General features: G+C 35.8%; 1 long non-coding RNA gene across 1 annotated transcript; it reads right to left on the bottom strand.

Annotated features, from left to right (window-relative positions):
* Window positions 1-228: 228 nt before the first annotated feature.
* LOC311426997 lies at window positions 229-26,875 on the bottom strand. The gene is made up of 4 exons (XR_014687154.1): window positions 26,768-26,875; window positions 23,820-24,131; window positions 17,820-17,998; window positions 229-574 (listed from the first exon to the last, which is right to left on the bottom strand). It is a non-coding gene; the product is annotated as an uncharacterized lncRNA (long non-coding RNA).

The following is a 26,875-nucleotide window of genomic DNA, read 5'->3' as shown; positions in this document are numbered from 1 at the left end:
AAAGTTGCAATTATTTGCGAAATGTGGAAAATACAGCAATTTTATCATCAAATAGAAAACAAGGGAAAAGGCATATAAATATTCAAATAGTCTCCTCTATAACCATTTCTTTCTTTTCTGAAGATTTTTTTTCTTGTGTACCACAAATATATTTTTTTTCTTTTCAAAAAAAGATTTTTTCTTTTTGTTACTATTTGCCTATATTAACAAACCACCACACTAAAAGTCTGCAACACCATGTTTTTTATTACATGATGTTAACCATGTAAAACCAATATTTGCTATCATTTGTATAGCAAATCATTTGTAAGTTTATATATCCTATATGCTAAAGCAATGGCAATTTAACAGTAAATCATAGAATCATGTCTCGGCTTGGAAGGACCTCTAAGACCGTCCAGTCCCAACCCCCCCTGCCATGGGCAAGGATTCTGCCCACTAGATCAAGTTGCCCAAAGCTCCATCCAGACTGGTCCTGAACTCCTCCAGGGATGGGACATCCACAGCTTCTCTGGGCAACTTGTTCAAGACACTGTAGACACTGTCCAGTAGACACTGTCCAGTAGACACCACCCTAGGAGTGAAGAAAGCTATAAGAAAATAAATGTTTTCACATAGTTTTAAACTTTTAAGAATTATGTCTGGAGAGCTCTTCCTAATGGGAAAGCTATACAGAAGTACCAGCCAGACATGTAATTGGGTTGAATCTGGGAAAATTGAGAGATTTTTGGCCTACGTGCTAATCCTGAGATGCATCTCCACTGCCATTGAGTTGTTGGGCCTAGTGATGCAAATCAGTCTGATCTGGATAAAGAAAGAAAGAAAAGCCCATGAATGAGTCCTATATGTCAAACTGCTATGTTGTGAAAATTTGTGAAAATTCAATCCCTAGGTTTGAACAATAGCACTGAGGAAAAACAAACAAACAAACAAACAAAAAAAGATCATTGCAGGAGCAGATGGCAGTGTTTGCAGCTTTGGGATAAACTTTAGGCACATATTCACCATCTGCCTGCACAGTGTTTTCTCAAACTTTGCTAAACACTAAGTTTATTGCTACTAAAGCTTGTGAGCATTATGAGACAAGTTACTGAATCTCACATGCAGTCAAACATTTTTTTAGCCGTGCATTGTTATCCAGATAAATAGTTTGTGAGGTCTGTGACAAGCAGCTCCTCCCTGTTCCCCATAGCTAGTCCTTTAAATAGATCCTTACTTTTTGTTTAACTTGTCCCTTTGCTCTTTCTCTAACACCTTACAAAATATGCAAAATATATCCTTTATAGCTCTCAGAAGTTTCCTGATGATTATTTTTTATTTTTTTGCAAAATATATGCAAGTTAATGGTGTTCTAAGTGCTCTCTGCATTTTGACACCTGTTGTTTCATTTCCCCCTTTTAATATAATCCCCTTAATAATATATATATATATATATTATCAAAAGTGTAACAGTTGCTTCTGTTATGAACGAGCTTTTGCCACAAAGTGTCTTTTCCAAGCTTCTTCCACTGAGAATCACTTTGTAATCAGGGAAATGGTCTGTCAGCTACGTTTTTGATAAAACATCTGTCATTCTCTAGTAACTGGTTAATATAATTATCTAAGTATATCTCAGGAAAGATTAGTCTGGAAAAGGTTAGCACTGAAAAATAATGCCATCACAGTGTTTATCCAGAACTCATTTGACTTTGAACACTTCTGATTTCTACACTATATCTTATTTTGCTTTAATGCCTGTGCTTATTACTATAATGAACATTTGGTCTTCACTCATAAAGCAATCTCTGATTGCTTTATCTGTGTGTTGGTGTTTTGTTTGTTTGTTTGTTTGTTTGTTTTGTTTGTTTGTTTGGCTTTGTATGTCATAGAAAGTCAACCAAGAATTTGCAGTCACTGCTTAAATAAACACATTGACTAGCTAGTGTTCAGATACTGAAATTTTATGTCAGACCCATAGGTCCTGAATTCTAAAAATCCTGAATCTCCACAAAGAGTCTAATTAAATTTAAGAACTATATTTAATTTCAGAATTTCATTTTATGTATCTATTTATATATTTTTTATTGTCCTTTTTATAGTACATTAGATCATCACTAGTCAAGAAGAGGAAGTGATGCCATTTAACTTAAGGACCAAAGAGTTTTCTCTGCATTCCCAAGGCATCTAGCTAGTATTGACTAATCTGTTTTTTTGTGGCTGGGCTTAGGTAGTTAGGTTTCATCCATGTGAATATTTCTTTCTAGTTAGGTTACTGTCAGTGACAAGGTGGTTTTATGCTAACATAAATTGCTACTGCATTGAGACATTTGTCCTTCAAGACTTGAGTCTGGATACATTTACCAAAGTGATGAGATTTTTACACAAACCTAATGTTTCCTTCTGTACAGGTGCCATTAAACGGCATATATATATGTATATATTAAAATGGAATAAATTTTTATCACTGTGTAGATGCAACAATTTCTTCATTTGCTTTTTTATCACTTCTTCGGATCACACATGTGGTGGTTCCGCTCGAGTGGGCAGCCAAGATCCACCACAACCACTCTCTCACTCCCCTTCCTCAGAGAGGAACAGGGAGAAAATACAACGAAAAGGCCTAAGGATAAGGACAAGGAGATCATGCAGTAATTATTGTAATGGGCAAAACAGACTCGGCATATGGAGACAGTAAGATTTATTGCTTATTACTAACAAGCTAGAGAAGTGAGAAACAAAGGAAAGAAACCAAAAGCACCTCCCCCCCCCCCCCCCATCCACCCTCTTCCACCTCCTCCCCCACCCGAGCAGGGCAAGGGAACGGGGGAATGGGGGTTATGGTCAGTCTACAGAGCTTCTTCTCTGCTGCTCCTTCTCAGTCACTCTTGTCCCCTGTGCTGTGGGGTCCCTCCCACGGGATGCAGTCCTTGATGAACTGATCCGGTAAAAATTTAGATTTTTACTTCTATGATTCTATGATAAATCTCTAGGTAGAAGAAAGGTTTAGTACATCAGTGAATTCCACTGAAGAGATGCGTCTGGGAGACACATACAGAAATAAAGAGTTAATATGGGGAAAAGAAAGGTGACAATATTTGTATTCTTTCAAGCTCTGTGGAATTTGGGAACATCCCATAGCACATTTCATCTTTTCACATTTTCTTGTCAGGCCTCCAAATGTAATGACTGAATTCTTGGTCTAGATTTTGAGAGAGACATTACATTTTTCAGCCAAAAGTCATAAACACCTTCCAAAATGTCACTTTATGCTTCTAAAGTGATTTTCTTGAAAATCACCTACAGAACTGTTGCTAGACAGTCATCCTTAATTCCATAAAGATTGCCTGCCTTTCTTATACCAGCAAGAGATATATTTGTACCAGCTGTCCTTCTTTTATATTTCTTCAGTGCATAAGACTTTCAGATATAATGCATTTCATGAAAGTACAGCTGGATGTCTATAAAAATGGGGAAGACTTCCCTCTGACTACACCATGAAAGCGAGGGTCTCCTTAAAATTGAAACAAGCTGCTTAACACAACATCTGTAATTTAATATAAAATCTTCAATTTTAGTAAAAATTCAGCATATGTGTAACTGTAAAAAAAAAAAAACAAAAAGTGAAAATCATAGAAAAAACAGGATTATTCAATGCAAAAATCATCAAGAAAGATAGCATTATTCAATGCAATCAGTTTGACCTTGCTCCCAGAAGTGTCAGGTGTCTACTGCCTTCAACTGAAAAATAAATAAATAAATAAATAAAAATAAAAATGTATCTCTTAGAAGAAGTCTTTTACAGCATGACTACTAGTTTCTCTTCCAGATGATTAAAAAAAAAAAAAAAAAAAAAAAAAAACGGTTAATGAATGGATATCTAAGGAATGCATTCATATCTTCATAGCTGCTTTTGTGAATTTATTTTTCTCAAATATTTACAGAATATTTACAGAAATTATAAAATAATAAGATACGTTGTCAAAAATGTGTGTGTCATTGTCAAATGACATGGAGAAGGTGAAGTCAGTTAACAGAAATGCTGGTTAATATTTGCTATTTCATATGTTATTGAAGTTGATACATAAAATAAAGATGAAGTTTACTCCGTGAAAATTTCTCTGCAAAGAAGGGCTTGAATTTTTCTAACAGCCAAACTTTAATGAGAAGGAGGGTGCTGCCTAATGTAGCTATAGAAAATTAAAAAGTCTTGCCACACAGTACAGACATTAGCAACAGAGCAGTCTATTACTGATTAGCAGTTGAACAAAGTCTAATTCTGCTAACTTAAACAATGTCATACATCTATTTTGTTACTTCTGAGAACTCAAGAAATTTTAACTGCCAGATTTACTTTTGTTCAGTCATACGTATAGGAAAGGTCTAGAAGATGAAAAAGAAATAAAATTTTTAAACACTGCATTATGCAGAATCTTAAAAATACTTAGAAGGGAATAGGAAGAATGGAAAGAAGAATTTTGAAATTCTTATTTCAAAGTTTGATTTAAAATAGCGTTGTGAAATTCAGACAGGTCCTTTCAGACAGCAAATCTTGTAGACATATGTACAACGGGAAAGTAAAGGTTAAATTAATTACAAATTAAAAACAAATGACTTCATTAGTGTTCATCACCTAAGTAAAAGACTGAAGAGCACAAATCATATATTTAATATATAAATATATATTTTATATATTTATCCTGTATATATAATTATATATGAATTTATATAAATTGCCTATTACTGTGTTTCTTAAGCTAAAAGATGAAAGAAAAGTGGGTAAAGATTACTTTTGACTATTTCTGTGCTCACTGACTTTTCACTTGGCCCCAGAAGCGACAATTCCAGCTTATTACTCATCTCTTATTGCTCTCTAAACGCATGCAGAAGACGACAATATGAGGAGCTGTGTGTTCATTTCCTCCAAACATCAGGAAATCCTTCATTGGATGTGGCATGAGACCCAGCTAAAAGTCAGGTCTCCAGGTGTCCAAGAAGAAGTATGTTTTATATATAATTTAGTTTATTTAGTCAATTTAGTTAATTATATTTAGAAATATAGTTTAGTACAGATTGCATTATTCCATGCTTCCCTGTGGTCCAGTGGGATCCAAACCATCTCTTAAATAACTTAAACAAAAATGCTTTACTAGAAGCAAGCCATTGAAAACAAAATTATGTCTGACTTCTGTGAATATCGTATCTTTCCTCTTAGGAGAAAAAATAAATTACACTTAATGGTGGAAGTGATACAGATGGACAGCTTATAACAGCTACTATCAAAACAAAAAGGCAGAAAGTCTAATGAAGTAGAGCTGTAAGCAGGACAACAGAAAAAAAATAAATAAATTATGAATCAGCTCCTCCCAATATCATCCAAAGGAGATGAGTAAAATGGGGAAATGTTTGACTTTTTTTTAAATGGTGGCAGAGCTTCTGACAATATTTGTGTTCTCTCTAATCAAGGAATTTCCAATAATTTTTGTAATGGCTCATTTACATACCAACCTGCAGAAGTATACGGGCTAGAAGTATACTCTAGTATGCTAGGAGTATACTCTAGGCTAAAACATCTACAGATAAAGTTCATCAGAAAAAAAAATATCAGGAACTGCTAAGCCAGAACAACTTCGTATGTCAGAACAACTTTGTATGTCAGTAAACCTTGAAATGCAGAATGACCCGTGAACTAATACAGTTGCTGACTGAACACCATACCAGACCCATGATTTTAACTTGACAGTACCCCTTTAATTGGTATATCACTAACTTAAATTAGTCATTAATCCATTGTATTGTGTCTCATCCTAATATCCTAATTATAGGAGCTTCACTTTTTTTTTTTTTTTTTTTTTTTTAATGTAGGGTATTTTCCAGCAATGCATTTGATTATGCCACTCTAGTATTTCTGTACATAAATCATTTTTATTTGCACACTCATTTTCAGCCTAGCCAGGAAAAAAAAAAAAAAATCATTAAAAGAAAACCATTTTGACACTGCAGTAAGTGGGTTACTTTTCAGGGGGAGTCAGCCCTTTGACACTTATTGTCAGTGGAGCAGCAAAGCAGTACCAGTCCCTTAGGTAATTATTTCATACTAGTGAATCAAAACTCCCTAATTATTTCTGTTCCCAGAATCAACTATAGCAACATTGTTGCATGTGTTTTGGGGAATACATGCATGTACATGTACATGTGGGAGAAAGAAAAAACTGCCAACTCCACCTCTGCACACATTACCATGTGATCATGTGATCAGCCTCATCTTTCTCTATCCCTCTTGCCTTATTGGAAACTTCTTAATTGATGAATAAGGACTTTATGAAGCCTGGCAGGAGTCGTTATGTTTGTGATTTTCCTTGAAATGCATCTGTCATACAGCTCAAAATTAAATAGCCAGTTTTGGACCTAGCCAGAGACAAGGCAGTGACTTAAAGCACTCAGAAGGGAATGAATGATTAATGCAGTCTATAGACAGAATAGTGTTCTTTCTGACTCATGTGCTTTTTGTATGTAATCTCCAGTGGCTCAGTTTCAGATGGATCTAATGAAAAAGGACTGGATGTTTTCCACCTTCTCTTCAGAGCATGCGGTACAATTTATCCACTGACAAAATGTGCTAATGAAATGTCACCTTGGACAGCTTGCTAAAGGATTGATGGGCTGAAAGTTTTGCACTTTATTTAACTTTTGCAGGAAAAATGAATAAGTCCTCCAAACTCTGTATGATATAGAGATCCATTATGGTTTCCCACTCAGGAAGGAGTAGCTGCACTGAGATCGAAAAGGGGGTTATTATAAAGAGGAAAGAATAAGGTAAAACTAATAATTACATGAAAAGGTGGTGTGTAAGACCTCATTGCACTCAGAGACATAAATTATAGTTGAGCTGCGTGAGTTTTTAGAAGTTCTTTTCTCCCATATGAAATGTAGGAAGTAACATCTACTTTACAAATCCTGATATTCTACTTTGCTTACTGAAATAACATTAAACACACACACACATACATACACACACAAAAGTGCTGATTCTAGTCTCCTCCCTTTACACAAGTCTTTTTTTATCCTTCCTGGAAACTGCATCCAATGTTTGCAAATTACCTTGCGACCCATGAAAAATGAATTGCTGTATGAGTTTTACTATAATCACTCCGGTATACTTAATATTTTGACTTTTTCTAAGAATAAGGAAAAACAAACAAAGAGAAAATTACTTGAATGCTAAATGCTGACTATTGATGTCTTAAGAGTCTTTTCATATTTTTTTTACCTGGTGTCTTTTTATTTTCTCAGAAAAGTGTATAGCTTGTCAGGCCAGAGAGAACATCTAGCACCAGGTGTTTTGACAGTATGATACAAAACAAACAAACAAACAAACAAAAAGGATCTGTTACCTTCCCCATTAAGACATAAATATTCTTCTGTTTACATCTAATTTCCTAGTATGTAGGAAACTATTAGAGTCAGGGCCCAGGTCATTTTTTTTAGCAACACAAACAGTGTACTTTTTGCCACTAAAAAAGTACAGACATTTGTACTAAATATTTTCCAATATACCGGAGTTAACATATTCTTTGGAACTCTTTAAGCTTCCAAGGGACAAGTAAGATCATCTTACAAAACTAGTATCTGCAGAGGGTTGTACATTTGTTAATTGTCTTATTAGCAAATTAGCAAATTATTACTCGTCCATTTTTTTTTGTTTGTTTTTGTTTGTTTGTTTGTTTTTTATCAGAATAATGCAAACTGTCATACATATGACCACCTCACTATGAACCAACCTGACAGAAATCACAGGTGGTTTTTTTGTTTGTTTGTTTGTTTTTGCCAACATATAAATATCATTGAGAAGCATGAAAAAAGGAATTTGCATTCAAACTAATTTTTCACTCCAGCATTGACATCAGGGGTTTTCCTCAGCTCCAGATTGAGGCATCCTTACTCTTACCCTTAGCAGAAATGATCTCTGGTGATTTTTCTCTCAATTTCTCTTTGCCCTGAACACCATGCCTCTTAGATATAAAAAGAGGAAAAGCAGAAATAATCCAAGGACAAGCAGAGGAGTTCTGGGCCTTTTATTACTTTCTCTGTCCCTGTTTCCCCATCTGCAGTCAGTTTGCTGCCTCACATGTTTATACTGAAGCTTCAAGACTGTTGGATGTTCAAATACTGCACTGCAACTGGCAACCCTGTAATAAGCAGGCTTCCTTACCTGGGAAGTAAAAGCTTAAAATAAATAAATAGGATTAAAAATATATTAAGCTGTCAAAATTTTCAAAGAGAACTAACAGACAGGCAGAGGGACACCTTCTCAAGACAGTGATATATCTCATCTCTGCTTCCTGAAACACGGATGTTTCCAGCTACTTTCCCAGAAATGCCTTATATGATGAAAAACAAAAGCCGAATATTCTATTTCACATACTCTTTTCCCAGAAAGAAAGGTTCAGTTTTGGATACACCTCCTGTGTTTTCTAAAATAGTGACTTCTGTATAGTATTTAGGGAAAGAACTATGACATTTCCTATATGATATTTTGCTAATATTAACAATTTAAAATATTAAAAAATTAAAAATTAAAAAACTGTACTGAATAGGAGACTCTTCACACACAGAAATATACCAGATCCCATAAGCATCATCTGAAATGTAAAACCTCAAACTTTACTGCAATTAGAAATAGGACTTAAGGAGCAGAAGGAACTATGAAATAAACACACACACACACACACAAAAAAAAGACTGTGCTGTGTGTTGCTCTACGCTTCTGCTGTTCATGGGCTGCTCCAAAACCCACCTCTTCTACTCACCAAACCATTCACCAAGCTATTTCTGTGTTGTCATTCCTGTGTTTTCCACAGGTAAAACTCACAGTACACAGGTGACTCGTCCACACATGAACCACTCATTTTAGTTACATTGTCTGCAGAATAATTTTTAAAAATGACACCTAGTGGAAACACTGAAATATGTGTTAACACATAGCCTGCATGTGTCCTCTCCCAGTTAGTCCTTTATGAGTCGTTTAAAATTTATCTTTAATGAAGGAAAAGGATGCAGCTATGAAACTTTTCACAGAGGAACCTATATTCTTTCTTTGCTTCCCCTTTCCTTCTTCACCCCATGCAAGCATATTTCCAGACACTCCAGAGCTTATTATTTTTAATTTATAATTGCATAAAAAGTAATGTTATCATTAAAAATATATCCATATATTTAGCTAAGAGCTTTGAGAGAAAGATAATAGGTTCCTTGCCACACTTGCAGCGTGGCAGCTGCTTATTACCCTAATCATAGTGGAATTGTTATTACAGTGCATTTCCCAGCTGTCCACTTCTTGCCCTTGCTTGTTGCTGCTCTGATTATAAGCTCTCAGGAAGAGAAAGAAACTGTACTTCTGATGTGCACATGTTAAGAACAAGAGGAACCATGACCAAGTTCTCTAGGCACTACCACAATAAACAAGTACAATAATCAGAGTAACAAGAATAAGTTCAGTGTTGCCATTTACAGCTATTAATAGTTGGTTTGGAAATGCAACAGTATTTGTCTTTTATTTGCAAATTATCTGCTATAATCAGCTTTGCTGCACCGTAAACTGTATGTGCAGTAATATCACTCAGCAGGATTTCCTTTTTTATTTTATTCTGTACATGTATGTCAAGAGCAAACAGAACATCTGATGTTATCTGCTCTGTAATGGTGTGTTATATCTATATTTTATCTTTCTATATGCACATGCAAAACATGATTTACTTCAATACAGTAGGGCAAAGATCATCTTTCATCCAGCTCCATGGGTGTGAAAAGAGTGAAAATAGCAATTAATTTGGTTCATTGAGCATATGTTGCTAATGCCAACTGTTTTTAAACAACAGATGAAAAAGGAATTCTGTGTTAAATCATTAATCTGTCTACCTCAAAAACAAAGGTAAGGAAGACAATAACTTATTTCATGCTGCTAAGTCCACAGTACTGTAAAGCTTTTAGATGTTAGCGCTATGTTACATATCACTAATGTATAAAGCCTTAGAATATTCATGTACTACTGGATTAGTTAAGGACTAAACTAAAGAAGAATGTTTCCTCTCAAAGCCCTTGCAGGACAAGATAATTGTTAATTTTATCTTATTGCAAATTTTATGAAATTATGTCTCTCACCCTATTAAAGACTGAATTAGAAGTAAAAAATATTTTTAAATATCAAAATATATTCTTCAATGCCATCTTGCTGTGTCTTGTGTAATTCGTGTAATTGTCTCCATTCATATGTACATATGTACATATGTATGTGAATTGTCTCCATTCATATGTACATATGAAGACAATTCACATTCATATGTACAGGGAAATGCTTAATGAATAATTCTGTAACTGTACTATATCTAAAGCAAACACACACAGAGACAGGATTAGGGTTGCCCTAAATATAGCTTTGTTATTATTACAGTAAATCAAAATATGCTAAGCACTAAGACAAATAGTAACAATATCAAATTGAATTCAGAAATAACACACTTTGAGCACTGCTTTCAAAACCTAAACCTTAAGAAATAAAATGTCCTATCAACTTTAGGCTCAGTCTGACAATCTTTATTTGCTTCTTTACTGTAAAAAGAAGGTATTATGTGCAAGTTTTTCTTCAACACCCTCATAGTGACTGCTGTTGAGTTCCTACAGAAACTTAATGGAAATATTAGTTGCCTTCCCATAGGGAAAAAAAAAAAAAAAAAAAAAGCTGTCTCAGTTAAAGTTAAAGTTGTCAAGAGCTAAATACTTATCTGAACATTACACAACTGATTTATGTCAGGTAAAAACTCTTTTGATATCAGATTAATTTAGCCAACAGGAGTCTACCAGTTTCTTATTAACAGCACTGTCAGTACATAAGTCTCCATTGCTTCCCTTGAAGACATTTAATGGAAGTGAACAAATAGCAACTGTAGTTATCAACAACTGCTCAGCAGAGTACTTTGTTACCTTTTCAGAAAGAGCTAGTCTATTTCTAGGACAATCACCCTACTGCATGATATGGTGTGGTGGGTGGACCTTGGTTGACAGCCAGATGTGCACCAAGCCTCTCCCACTCCCACTCTTAAGCAAGATGTGAGGAGAAAACGTGTATGTCACCCACCCCCACCCCAGACCTTGGGCTCTGCAGGGCTGGCTCTCACCCCTCTCTCCCAGGTGCTGTTGCTCAGCACTTCTTTCCCTTCCTTAACTCTGCTCTCACAGAGGCTCACGCAGCATTGCTCATGGCTCAGCTCTCACCAGTGGTGGGTCCCTTTTGAAGCAGCTGAAGCTGGCTCTGCTCTGACATGGGGCAGCTTATATCACAGAATCACAGAATCACAGAATTTCTAGGTTGGAAGAGACCTCAAGATCATCGAGTCCAACCTCTGACCTAATGCTAACAGTCCCCACTAAACCACATCACTAAGCTCTACATCTAAACGTCTTTTAAAGACTTCCAGGGATGGTGACTCCACCACTTCCCTGGGCAGCCCGTTCCAATGTCTAACAACCCTTTCAGTAAAGAAGTTCTTCCTAACATCCAGCCTAAAACTCCCCTGGTGCAACTTTGGCCCATTCCCCCTCGTCCTGTCACCAGGCACGTGGGAGAACAGACCAACCCTCACCTCGCTACAGCCTCCTTTAAGGTATCTGTAAAGAGCAATAATGTCACCCCTGAGCCTCCTTTTCTCCAGGCTGAACAAGCCTAGCTCCCTCAGCCTAGCTCCTCGTAGGACTTGTTCTCCAGGCCCCTCACCAGCTCTGCAAGGGGGCTCTGCAGGCCACCCCTGCAGCCACAGTGACATCAAAACCTTAGCACACAAAGCCAGCTTGCACACGGCAAGCTCTATGTTCAACAGTGATATAATAATAATAATAATAACAATAACAATATAATAATATTAAAAATTAAATATATTAAAATTCTAGAATGGAAATTGTCTGTACAACCTTGATTCACAAAAGTATATACACTTTTCAATTCCAACTGAATACGTGAATATCCTGAGCTGGAAGTGATTCATAAAGATCATGGAGTCTAACTCAAAAGAAGTTGGTGCTCATTTACACAAACATCAGTTCAGCATTTATTTTCTCCTTGATATTTTGTCCATGCTTTACTCACTGTTCAGTACTAAAAACCTATTCCATCAACTAAAGTTGTTTACATACAATGTTATTTCTATTACTACAGAAAGGCATCCCATGTTTGTTTCATTCTTATTGGATGAGGAGAAGAATCTCTAAAATTTAGTGCTGAGGTGTATCAAGAAAAGAGTCAAACCTACCCATAAATTCTGAGTGCCCAAATAAAAACATACATTGTCTAATTTTTTTTTTTCTTTTGATAATTCAATAACTTATAGTACTGTATGTATTTAAAATATCGCTAACATTTATTTCCATTGTAGCTGCAAGCACTCAGTAGTTCTACAAAGCAGATTTTAGGACTTCAGTCAGTGAGTCCAAAAATATATATATATATTATAATAATAATATAAAAAAATGACATACACCAAATCAATTTGGTCTAATTTTAAAATCCTTCAAAAAGGAAGGAAGGAAGGAAGGAAGGAAGGAAGGAAGGAAGGAAGGAAGGAAGGAAGGAAGGAAGGAAGGAAGGAAGGAAGGAAGGAAGGAAGGAAGGAAGGAAGGAAGGAAGGAAGGAAGGAAGGAAGGAAGGAAGGAAGAAAAAGCAAGAAAGCAAGAAAGCAAGAAAGCAAGAAAGAAAGAAAGAAAGAAAGAGAATTCAGTAAATACAATTTCAGCCTGAACAATTAGGCAGTGGATTACAGGGACATAGAATGGAAAATATCAAGAAACCTTAATACTGCAGTTCTAGCTGCTTCATACTAGAGGACCAATTTCTCTATAAAATCAAAAATAAAATGTTACTGCATCATAGGATACTAAAATTTCCTGTGCATACTCATATACATAAAAAAAGGAGATCCAGAACCAGCTATGAAGTCTGAGAATCAACTCCTGCCTGCTTCTTACCCTCTCACTGAATTTTTTTCAAAGAAAATATCACAGATCTTCAAATATTATAAGAATAAATCTGTCATCAATGTCATAGCTCAAAGGCAATGCAAATGAATGTTTGAGAACAGATGCTAAATTAGCAAGGTTTGTGATAATTGCTTCATTTTAATCTGTTCATGCTGGGCATTCCAATACCTAATAAGTATCAAGCACACTCAATCCAGCTTACCTTGGTGAATATTAATAATATTATTAAGACTCAATTATAAAACACCATACATAGCTGGCAATAACTACTAATACCTTGCTTTATGGAATTTGTTCAAGGTCTTGAAACCATTTAATAGGCAAGTTATGAATTTCAAAAGTCAAACATTGTTGATCCATACATATGCACTGGAGATGAGAAAAGTTTTCCTCTCTGAACTTAGATGACTTAAAAAGAAAAACAAGGGTGACAGCTTTGTTACTAACGAGCTATCTGTTCACCTTTGTGGACACTCTATTCACTAGTGTAATTAACCAGGACAGAATCAACTAGTAAATGAAGTGCTTATGATTCATGCTAATAGCACTTCTAAATAGATTGATGACCAGTCTCTTATGTATTTAATGAAGTTCAGATCCTGTGAATACTACTCAAATTTTAATTCTTTACACTATTGATCTTTTTCTAAAACCAAAATTCTTCCTGTATGCAATTTGTAAAATTATGAAGAAATAATAAGTTTGCGAAACAGTAAATACATAGTTGTCATCAAAATTGTCAAAAACAATCTGCCTAATATTAAAATTTGAATTATTAGGGTTGTATAATGGCTATTACTAGAAAACGAGTTCTTATTTTTTACACATTGTTTGTTCTGTTCTATTCTATTCCATACAAGAATATATCTGCTGCGTAAATCTGCATGTTAGTAGGTGGTAACGTAAACAAACTTCAGAAGGTAAGGATTTAACCATGTGTAAGAAACTCTTTGAAGTGATATCTAACTTCACTCAAAGTGTTATACCCTTGAAGTGTTATATATAAACCATGGGAAGAAAAATAAGACTAAGTAGTTCAGTAATTTGTTTAAGTGTTGGTTACTGTCAAGTTAGAGCCAAAACAGAGAGCAGGAAACTTAAAGCAGGAAACTTATAGCACGAGCAAGAATAACTGAGGAAATATAATTGCCCAAACACTACTTTAGCAGATAATTTCATGTCTGAAATCATAAAAACAAAAGTTGTCATCAAAATGACCAGAATTGTATAATGAAAAGGGAACTAGAAAATGCAAAAGGCACCAGAGTACAGCCTTAGCTACAGGGGTGTATGTTGCACAGAGCTATTACTCTCAGACTTTCATAGAATCACAGAATAATTACAGTTAGAAAAGATCTCTATCATCTAGTCCAATCATCCACCTACCACCAATATTGCCCACTAAACCGCATCTGTAAGTACCACATCTACCTTTTTCTTAAATATCTCCAGGGTCAGTGACTCCACCACTTCCCTGTGTAACTTTTACCAATGCCTAACCACTCTTTCTGATTTTATTTTTTTTTTCCTAATATCCAACCTTTTAGTACAGTAGAGGAAAAGTCTTTTCAAATACTAGTGGGGAGGCTGGCAACCCCTGTGTGAAAACAGCACATCAACAGGTCTAAAAATGCTATACCATCCTCTCAAACAAACTTAGGCATAAGAGAAGATTTAGTCTCTGTAGTTAACCTTCTGGAGGAACATCCAACAAGTGGAAGGAACATCCAGGGACATTATACCTAACTCCCAACTTTTAGATGTGCCTGTTAATGCATGTCACAAAATTGGCAAGCTTAGGTTTAAACTCCACATGATTTCCATTCTGTTTATTTCTTTGTTCTACTCAAAATTCTAACCATCCTTTCATTAGTTAGTTTTGTGAATAAGCAACTTTGGAACAGGGACTGTTGGCTACTACTAAAGGGAGAAGGATAGTCATCATCATCATCATCATCAAGCCTTTCACAAGTAAGACTTGGGATGACTCACTGTGATGCTGTTTGAAAGGTTTGGAAATGGTATGGATACCGTTTAGAAGACTGCCCTTCTACAGAACACATTCTGAGTATGCAACTAAGGTCACCAGTGATCAAAAGAAATAGCAAACATGCACAGGAATGACAGAAGAGTCTCAGGAGTGAGAAAATTAGAAACATTTTGAGGCTAGACTACAGGAACTAGTTCTAGGATACAAATTGGAAAACTAGAAAGCTTTAACATTTTTTTCAGTGCAGATCAAGCACTTCAGATCTACCTTAGAAAACTGTGTCTAGAAGGGTGCTATGGGTCTCCAGGGGCTCGTTTCTGCCATCCTATTTTCAGTAAGGAAGAAAAGTGACAAAATAAACAAACAGATAAACAAACAAACAAAAAACTCTTTTCATGTTGTCTTCAGCCCTTCTTTCGTGTTAGGAGCTAAAAGACTCCAAAACGCAAACAAGGAGACTTTAGTTTATTCCCTTGAGCTGTTTCAAGCTACTTCCTGCAAGTAGCTCCACAAAATAGCTATAAACCCTGTTTTCAGCTATATATCAGAGATAGAGGAACAAAGCCTCAGCCATTCAAATTCTGATTTTGCTGACATTATTTCTACTCACTACAGTGAAAGCTAGATGCTATACAGGTTGCCAGGAAGAACATCATGATATTTAGTGTGTGGACAGGTGAAAATAAAATTTGTGACTTTTTACTCCTTGGTTGACTTTCACTTTGTTCATGTTATTGATAAGTTTTTGGTTTTGGTTGGTTGGTTGGTTGGTTTGGCTTGGTTTCATAAATTTCACAGTGTTTTGGAGATCTGTGTTCTGCTGTAAGTGAAACCTACAATTAATGTTCATTTTGGCAAGAGCTTCTTCTTGTGTGACCTCTTCCAGTTGCCAGCTGAAAGAAGTCAGCTTCAACAAAGGTCCACCTTTTCCAATTATCATTCCCAAAGAGGATGTTAATTTAATGTTAAGCTAAAACGTTTGTTATTCTGCAATTGAAATAATGGGCAGTTGTTTGTACAGGTTAGATTTCTGTATTTTGAAATGACATCTGAGAAAAATAGATCTTCTAAAGACCTGATAAATCAAAATAATATCGAAATAATATTCAATATAATGATCAAAATAATAATTTGTTCAAAAGGAAGTATGGGCTTTTGCAAAAGCCAAAAGAAATTTGGCACTGATTTTATTAAGGGAAGTAGAAAACTATTTACTTTCAAGAAAGTAGGAATTTTCTGAGGGCAAAAGTTGCTTATGGGAGCAATATCTCAAAAACAAGGATTCTTGAGATTGAGAGTGGGGAAAAAAATAAGAAAGGTCAAATTATCAAAGTAAACATTCTGTAAAAGAATTTTGTCCCCTACTCTCAGATGTTCAAAATCTCAAATAGATCATGAATTTGAATCCAAATGCACGGTTATGGCAGAATGCAGAATGGATTTCTACATGCATATATAAAACATATATAATTTTCCTTCTGCATCACTGCAATTTCCTGTGGTAAAATTAAACCTTTGAAAAGAGTGGTGGTGACACACTTTTTCATGACAACCAGAAAAGTGTTTTGAGGACAGAAACTACATAGACACAGTACCTTCTATTTATGGTAATTTAGAAACTGTAGAGGACAAAAAATTGAAGGGAGGAAGGGAGGAAGGGAGGAAGAGAGGAAGGGAGGAAGAGCATAAACAGCACCAGGGAAGAGATGAAGAACTATGTATTACAAGTTACAGTTGGTACACAGGTTACACTAGGATGCAGAAAAAAAGGGTTCAAGGTCAGTAACTACACATTTCTAGATAAAATACAAGATAAAATTGCAGCAAAAAATCACTAAGACTCATGTTAAAAACTGGAATTCTAGGAAAGTCAGAGAAGAGGAGAGGAAGAACTATGTATCATTTCAAATACTGCTGTAGAAAAAGGCACTCATAGAGTTTGATGTCATTTTACTTGTCAATATTAAGGGACATAACTTTCATTTCATTGTAGTCAGAATACCACTAACTGGTATTCTAGGTGTAGCATTTAAGTCTGAATAAAAGTCCCCAGATTTATTTAGTTTTTCTATATATATATATATCAGTTACTGAAAATCCTTCCTGGGACTTCAGCTGGAGTCTGATGGATACCAGCTATGTTAATCTGTGATGCCTGCTATTTCTAATCACATGCTTCTAGTGCTTTTCTCTTTTTGCTCAGACTCTACTTCCAGCTTCAGATTTTACCTGCCTAACATAAATTGCTATGTACATACAATAAATGGCTTTTGTCAGGTTTAATTTGCACATTTTCTTCTATGCTTTGTTCTTCTTTTGATTCCCCTATTTCCTCCATGAAAGCTTTCTCTCTGAGCTGCCTATGGTCTGTTTTGCAGATATTGTGTTTTACAGGTCTCCAATCCCTGTCCTACATGGCAGCTCTTCTGCTATAGCCTACACTTCATCTCTAAACACAACAATGCTCAGAATAAAATCTCACTTTGCATTTGCAAAAATCTCATTTTGCATTAAGTTCACATTTATGTAAATATACCTCTGCTCCTAATAGTTGGATTTAGATCTTCAAAGTGTAGATCACAAATGACTTCACAAATGAGGTGAAAATGTTGAAATTGATATAAAAAATAATAATAAAATAAAGTCTTGCTTGTCCCTCTCTAGTTAGCCAATAGCAGAAATAAAAGATTCATGAGTTTCAGATTGATTCTATATTAAAGAATAAGATCTAGTTTATCAGCTATTTTTTTCAATATGGCAAAATTTCCTGAACAACTGCATTAACTGCAAATTAAAATTAGGATATCAGAATCAAAATGTCTTTTGCCTTGCAAGAAGGTGAATCCTGGCACAAGAATTTGCTGAACTGATGAGTGAATCAGTTTGAAGTCCCACTGTCCTAAAGCAGCACTTAAAGTTGAAGTAAGTGGCTTAGCCCTTGGGTGCTCACACCTTGCCTCAGAGCTCTTTGTCAGATTGTGCAAATTACTTCTCTTCAGACTCTACCTATAATATGGAGGAAAAAAAAAATGTATCTTGCTTCAAACAGGTTTTGTAAAGACAAACCTACTAAAAACTATAGTTTTTAGTATAGCAGGCAGATGCTATGACAAGGAGGAATACATAAGTAGATGTTAGTGTATGCTCTTGTGTTCACACCTGCTCTATGTAATTCTGGCAGTGGCTTTGTAATAATAAACACTATGCTTTTCATGTGCCAAACTGCTCCCCAGGAGCAAACTTCCCTGTCATTTTTAAACGAACATGTAGAAATACTCCAAATCCTACAGCCTCAATGACACCAAGTTCGCAAGACTATTTTGTAAACTACTAACAATATTTTTAAGTAATGTGGAAAAGAAATTATAGAGCTTTTTTTCTGCTTATGTGTCTATGTATGTGTACATGAGAGAGGGGGGATGAATGAGAAGTAACACATCATTCCATAACCATTCAAGGTAAAAGTTTTGCTTGTTTGTTCTTTTTAATTAAAAAATAAATAAATCAGAAAAACAAATGAACAAACAAAAAAATGAGCAAATAGAAAATAACTTTTTCAAGTACACCACAGCAGCAAGGAAGATCATTCAAATGATTTGTCATTCCCTTTGCAACATGTGGCCCTCTCTAGAAGAGAACATGTTTCTTATAACATTTATATGTCGTTTTTTTCTGTTTTATGTTAATATTATTTTGAACATATGAAGATAAATAGGAGACATTTTCTTAATAGTCTTGTTATTATCGTCAGGGTTTTTTGTTTGTTTGTTTAACACTAATTTTATTTGCTACAGATTTTATTTGCTTATGAAGATGCAGGGGAAATAATTTTTGATTAAAAATTTATTACTGATTGGAAAACATGACCAAAAATTATTATTATTATTAATAATAGTAATAATAATAATAATAATAACAACAACAACAACAACAACAACAACAATAATAATAATAATGCAACTCTCAAAAGCTTAAGCAATCTTTTAAGAAACAGTGCACACTCTATTCTATTAATGATGGCACACACATGTACCCATTGAATTTCCTTCTAGACCTCTTACAATGACCTTTATTGTACTACTTGCTTCTGTAGGAAAGACATTTGGTTAAAATATAGTATTTAAATGATTTCTTAGAACAATATAGAGTAGAGGGGATTATGTATAATGGACCAAATGGTATAATGGATGTGTTCCTTGGTTTCTCAATATCATGAAATGAGTTCAGCTCATGTAAAAGTCATAAATTTTGAGAACCGGAAGTACAAAACTGTAGAAAAATGAGTCTATGTGGACTCATTCTAGCCTCTGATGGTGGAACGAGTCCATGTTAGACTGCTAAACAATGTGTGCACAGCATACTGGAAAAGATGATTTTCATCTTTTTTGGTAAGAGGTGTACCAAGTCATTCTAAAAACAATTACAGAAGACAAAGAGCTGTACTACCTATTTCATGACTAGATCACAGTCGTGTTGGTATAGAATATTAGATTACTTTTTTTTTTTTTTTCTCAGTTCAGTCATAGTGTTGTCTTTCTATTAATTTCCCCACTCTAGTGCATATCTGAAGATGATGAATAATCTTGGAAGTAAATCTCTATACTGTAGCATTACTATAAAATAGCCAGATTGCTTCTTATGGCAAAGAAAAGGTGGGGCAGAATGAGAAAGAAAAAAAAAAAAGTAGAAAAGTAGCTGGTCATTTCTCATGTGTTCTATCAGATGCAGTCACAGGCTATGTTAAGCAAGTAAACAGTATTAGCATATTGTAATTGTGTGGGCACTTCTGATTTTACAGTTCCCCAGTCTCAGCTGGCAGCTTTGCCTTGGAGAAATGAAACTAGCTGGATCATCATTCAAACTAAAGCTGGAAAAAAGAAGTGTTAAGACAATACTTCATCCTTGTTAGCAGCTCCTTGAACTAATATTAAAATCTTCTATAGCTTCTCCTCCAATATTTTGACCTTTTTTTTCTTCTCAATCTGCCTAGTTTTCAATTTATTCTTCTTTATAGGACATTTCCTAGCCTATGAAGAAGAATTCCTTATATGACATTAACATTTAGCAAGCATGTTAGAAAATAACTCCTAGGTTTATTTATTTACAATGTTTCTGAAATATCCAGATTTTTTTCTCTTATTCAGCATCATCTTGTAAAGCAATCTAAAAGAGTTTTTAACATCAGTTTTTAACATTCCTGACTAGATTGGAATATTTGTTGCAAAAAATACCATTCAAAATGAATGTACACATAGTCATATATGAAAGAGAATGAATAACTCAAGTATATGAACTTCTATGTTCAATTGCAGATATTTTGTGCAATTTTGTACAATATTGCACCTTGACCCATTAATAGCATTTCCATTACTTATGATAAGTTGTGCTGACAGATTCAGGGCAAGGTATGCCCCTTTGGCTGTGCTTCACACCAAAGAAATATACTTGTTTCCCTGTCTATTTGAAGAAGAGAGTGCTATTCTGATTTTCAAGAGAGTTTAGTAGAATTGGGTAACCTGAAACTAATTATTTATAATTAAAACCTTTATATTCATAAACCTCCTAGTCAAGGTATTTTGTTTTCAATTTTGGCTTTGTTGGTGTTGGTTTGGTTTGGTTGGTTTGCTTTGCTTTGCTTTCTTTTTTACCACTGAAAACTGTAGCACTTCTGCCAAGTCAAAGATAAATAATAGAGAGACCTCTACTTACCAAGGGTAAAACAATTTTTTTCTCAATATCTCCCTAGATATACTAAAGCTTCAATGTAATGGATAAATGATTTGAGCAAATACAGTCAAAAGTCACAGCAGATTTTCATTCAGGTCAATCTTTGACATGGATCTGTTAAGACTATAAAATTTTGCTAGTTTCCTTGGGTAGGCCAAATACTAAAATATTTCCCACTCACTATTATTTCCAATAGTAGATAAATATATTTCCCCAGAATTACAAAGTATGCTCTATATTTTAAACCATAAATTTAAAAATCAAATTTACTGTAGAAACTATTTAGCCATAAGAAATTTTATATTTCCCTTGAGAATCTCTTTGTGAGGATATTTCCCTAGCCCACTAATTATGATTTTTTTTTTTTTTATTTTTCTACAAGCTTCCACACTTAAACAAGAGTAACCTGCTACACAGTGAAATGGGAGAACAAGCTTCTATGTAACGAGTTTGCAGAAAACAATCTAGAAGATATGCTGCATAACAAACCTAATAACTACTAGAAAAGTTCTGATATTAGGAAAATAAAAGCAATTATCTGTGTAGATCATAAAACCTCAAATATTACATAACATATCCTTACACTTCCCTCAGTTATTTGGAAGCATATTGGAAATAAATAAATAAATAAATAAGAGATATATTAAATTCTGAGCACAAAAATCACAGCAATAATATCCAGAGAAAGACAAGAATAGAATTCTAGAAGGTTCCTGGGGAAGATTTAAAAAATGCTCAGAGAAACAGGTTAAGGAAAATCAGAATTATAATTTTAAGTATATTTAAGGTAGCTGCATATATTAAAAAACATAAAATAAAATTGTGAGGCAGCAATCTGTTCTCCAACAGAAGAAATGGGATACATTTGAAGCAATATAAACCCTGCATGGACAAACAGACAAACTCTGCAATGGAACAGAAGATGGAGCTTTGGATAAAACAGCTGAGGGAGTCTGAAAAACTTTCATCAACAGAGGACTTCAGAAAGGTTAGACTATGTCAAAATGATGGGACATATTTGATTTTGTTTTGGGACAAGAACATAAAATAGCCAGTCACCTGGACTCCCAAAATTAGCACTGAACAAAATTCTATCCATGAAGTAAAATGAGTCATACTGCAGAAATTCTAGCTGAAAACACCCAGAAATAAAACTACATACACTTAAAAAACTAACATAACCTTGCCTACGTAGTGCCATGCCAGAGTCAATGCCCGGCTATTAATCTCCAACATGGCTGCACAATGATAAGAGTATATGACTTCAACTAATGGGTCTAGACTGGTCACCAGTAGCAAAAGAGTGTACGTATCAAGCACCATTGCATAGTTTGGATGCATGCCCTGAAGTCAGATCTCTGAAAAAAAGATAACTTTGGAACATCAACTTTGAAAACTGGTCCCAGAGTTACCAACAACATATGCAGTATGTTAATAACAGGGTACTGTTATTGTATAGAGATAACCCCACAAGTCTCCTGTCCACACACACACACACACACACACACAAATAAATAAATAATTAAATTAAATTAAATTAAAATTAAAATTAAAATTATAGTATCTTCCCAAAAAGTAATCTTCCCTAAACAACATTGTATAAAAAAGGAAAAAGAAAAAAAATAAACAAACAAATACAAGAGCTATTTTCACATTTGTTAGAATTTCAAGCTCTTCTCTACTGTATTCACTGTGCTGCCATTTTCTAAGTATAGCAGTTCATTTGCATAGTAATTACAAAGTTTAACAAATAACATTAATGTCTGAAAGAAAGTGGTACAATCCATTTAAATTACTGACATTACACATTTTTAACTGCAATTTAAAAATGAAAACTATTCAATCCAAATGTGCCATATAGACTCCCAAAGCTCAGCAATATTTGTGTTTTAAGAAGATAAAACCACTTCCACAGTCCATATTGAAAACTCTGCTCTTTAGTGACTTCCAAAACCCTATTCATAAATACTGATTAGGCACTATTTCACCATAGGGTGCAGCATTACTATCACAGCTCCCTTCCCAGGGCCAAATTGGATATGTTAGTATAGTAAATCAGGCCAAATGTCCCTGTAATGCTATACATGAAAGATCATCTTTAATAAATAGATGCTAATTAGGGACTCAGCTCATTTTATTTTTAGTTTCAAGCATCAAATGCCAGGGACTGATTTAAGGGGGAAAAGCTATGGGAAAGGAATATGTAATGTCATTGTACCATTTAAAGGAGAAAAAGCTTGAAGACACAGACCATTTGTTGTGTAGTGTCGTTGACTAAAAAACAGTAAATAGTGTTGATCTAAGAGATGACTTATTCTTCAAAATAATGGAACACACATTATGTCCTACCTTCTTGCAAGTGCCATAAATTAACCACTTTTACAGCTTGTTATAAAAAAGCTTTTGTGCACCTACAGAGTTCTTTGTTCTTTGGACTAGTGCCTCCTATGCAATAGTTAAACACCAATTGATTGGTCCACAATGCATTAAATCCATTATGGCTTCTGGTTTCATTGAAGAATAGAGAAACAATGTAGAAAATAGGAAGCCCACTGACCATCAGTCATACTTCATGCATGTTATGATCACTAAAAACATATTTAATAGTTCCCTCAATTTTACTCTGAAACAGTGCTTCATAAGGAAAAGAAAATATTTGTTCCAGTATATTTGGGAGCAATTATATTACCAGAACATTTCATTGTCCCTGTGATGATCCTCCCTTCAGGCAAGCAATTTGGTAGGCTCTGTGTTACTTGAGACATGAAGGGTTCTTGAGCATTTGTCCATACTCAAGTCTACAGAGTTCACAGAAGCCAGAACAAGTCAGATGTACTCTCTCTGCAGCAGCTGCCTTTATATAGAGAGATGAGCAGACATAATAGTTATTGCATACTTTTCCTCTCAGATAAGCTTCTCCTAAAAATGAACAATTACAGAAAGGACAACACAGCTGCTGGTAAACAGCAGTTGTAACATGGTTGCCAGAAATGTCAATTAGACCTGCAGAAGACACAACATGAACAAGCAGAATCAATTATTATTTTAACTGGGGATATCACCCAATACCATTGATCCTACCTTGATTTCAGACACTCACCATGGATTAGCAGTTGGAAAATACTTCAAGTCTCTGGTGAGGCTAGCAGTCTATATTTTTCCACTCTTGGACTTTGTAAAAGCTAGCTGCCGTATTTGGAAGGATTATCCCCAGTGCAGAATAAGTTTAGGTATGAGTTCATTTTGACTGTCCTCAGAGCTCTCTCTCCAAATGCATCTCTGATGGCAAGGGGAGAAGATCCTGGAGAAGATGTTCTGCCTGCACTTCACTATGCCATTTCCCATGCCTTACTGTATATCTTACAAAATGTCTTGGCAGAAGTTGACAGTCTTTACTGCACTTGAGATTGAACTAAAAAAGAGAACACACAAATGCACCGCCCTTTTATAGAGAAACTCATGGCTATGTATGATCCTGAAAGAGTCTTTGGCCCTTTAAGAGTAGTATGAGCCCTTTATTTGGCCATTTAAAGAGTAGTATAGCTACTTGCTTCTCACACCAAGCCACTTTACTACCAATAATCATAGAATAATAAAAAGTCTTTGGTTGGAAGAGACCTTAAAAATCACATAATTCCAATCCCCCTACCATTGGCAGGGACAAATCTCACTAGACAAGGTTGTCCAAAGCCCCTTTCATCCTGGCCTTGAGCACTTCGAGGAATGGGGCATCCACAGCTTCTCTGGCAAACCTGCTCCAGGGCCTCAACACCCTCTAAGTGAAGAATTTCCCCCTAACAACTGATCTAAACCACTCGTCTTTTAGGTTAAAAACATTCCCCCTTGTCTTGTCATTATCTGACTGAGCAAAAAATTGCTCTCCATCTTTTCATTAGCTCCCTTTGAGTACAGAAAGACTGCATTGAAGTCCTCCAGAACTTCCTCTTCTCCAGTCTGAACATCCTACAATCTCCAAACCTTTCTTCATAGGAGAGGTGCTCCAGCCTTCTGAGTATCTTTATGGCTCACCTCTGGATCCACTCCAAAAGGTTCATATCCTTGTGTTCTGGAAACCCCAGGCCTGGATGCAGTTCTCCAAGTGGACCTCACAAATGCAGAGCAGAGAGGGACAATCAGCTCTCTCAACTGGCTGACCACTCCTTTGTTGATGCAACCCAGGACACAGTTGGTCTTCTGGGCTTCTGTCACACACTACTGGCTCTTGTTGATCATTTTGTACACCAGAATCCCCAAGTACTTTCCTGCAGAACTACTCTCAATGAGTTCTTTACCAGTCTATTTTCATGTCTGGGATTGCCCTGACCCTACTGCACCACCTTGCACTTGGACTTGTTAAACCTCAGTAGGCTTTCTGGGCCCAATTCTCAAGCTTGTCCAGATCCCTTTGGAGGGCAGCCCTTCCTTCTGTTGTATCAATTATACCACTCAGGTTGTTGTTTGTTTTTTTTTCCAACTTGCTGAGGGTGCACTTGGTCCTACCATCTATAAAGATATTAAACATCAACAGTCCCAAGCCTAGTCCCCTGAGGAACATCACTTGTCACCAGCCTCCACTTGAACATAGACCCATTGACCACCACTCTCTGAGTGTAACCTTCAAGCTAACTCCTTACCCACTGAAAAGTCCACCCTCCAAATCTATCTTTCTCCAGTCTGGAAATCAGGATGTCGCATTGGACAGTATCAAAGTCCAGGTACATGACATCATTTGGTCTTCCCTTGTCAATTGATGCAGTCAGTCCATCATAGAAGGCCACTAGATTGGTCAGGCACAATTTGCTCTGGGTGAAGCTCTGCTGCCTGTCTTGGATCACCTCCTTGTCCCATATGTACCTTGACAGTGCTTTCCTAGGCACGGTAGTGAGATTCACTGGTAGTTGCCCAGGTCTTTCTATTTTTTTTTTTTTTATGGGAATGTTGTTTATCTTTTTCCATTTCACCTGACTACTAGGACTTTTCAAATATGATTGAGAGAGGCTTAGCAACTATATCAGCCAATTCCTTTGGGACTCTGGGATGTATGTCATCAGGTTCCACAGACTTATACTTGTTGAGCTTCATCAGGTGATCTCATTTATCAGAGGGAGTACACTCTTCCTGGCCTTTCTTTTCTGACCAATGTACCTATAGAATCACTTCTTGTTATTCCCTGCATCCCTTGCCAAGGTCAGTTCCATCCATGCCTTGGCTTTCCTGATCCCATCCTTGCATATCCAGACAGCATCCCTGTACTCCTCCCAGGGCTTCCTCTGCCTATGCATTTCCTTCTTGCACCTCTGTCTCTGCTTCCACTGCCTATGCATTTCCTTCTTGCACCTCAGTTTTACCAGCACGTCCTTGCTCAGCCATCCTGATTTTTCTGCCCTCCCTACTCACTTCATTACACAGGGGGATGCAGAGTTCTTGTGCCCGTATTTCTTGAGATCACAAACTCAAGTGTGGTCACTGCAGCCCAGGCTTCCTCCAATCTAGTCCAAACCTCTTTAGTGAGTTCCTCTGCATGGGTGAGCCTTAAAAAACTATGGATATTGATAAAATAAGCTGTGGATATCCAATCAATAAAAACATTAATGCCAGACCAGTGACCAATGTGAAAACATTAAAAATAACAAAAGAAAATTTCCTTGCCAAAGATTTGTTCTTAGCATAGCAAAGAGATTGCTTTTGAAACCTGAGGTGTCTACAACACTCTGACAGGTCTCTTACAACAACCCTGTGTGGTGGTTTTACCGTGCTGGGCAGCTAAACCCCACAACCGCTCTCTCACTCCCCCTCCTTTAGATGAGGAGGGGGAGAAGTAAAGCAAAGAACAACTCACGGGTTGAGATAAGGATAATTTAATTAAAGGGAAATAATTATAATAATTAAATAAAGACTACCATGAACTAAACAATTTAACTAAGGGGAAATAAAAAGGGAAAGGGGAAAAGGGAGGGGAAAAGGAAAAATAAAAAGAAGGGAGGAGAACAAACAAACAAAATAAATGAAGGCTATATGGAAGTGCAGAGGAAAGAAATTACTCTCTACTTCCCACAAATGAGCGATGATTGACCACGTCCTTGAAGCAAGGCCTCAACGCATGCAGCTGGTGTTTGAGAGGAGGACCGACATTTTCCCAACGAGAGCCCACCCCTC

Source organism: Aythya ferina (assembly GCF_964211825.1).
Source record: "Aythya ferina genome assembly, chromosome: Z".
Taxonomy (NCBI): Eukaryota; Metazoa; Chordata; class Aves; order Anseriformes; family Anatidae; genus Aythya; species Aythya ferina.
This window is presented reverse-complemented; position numbering and strand designations above follow the sequence as displayed.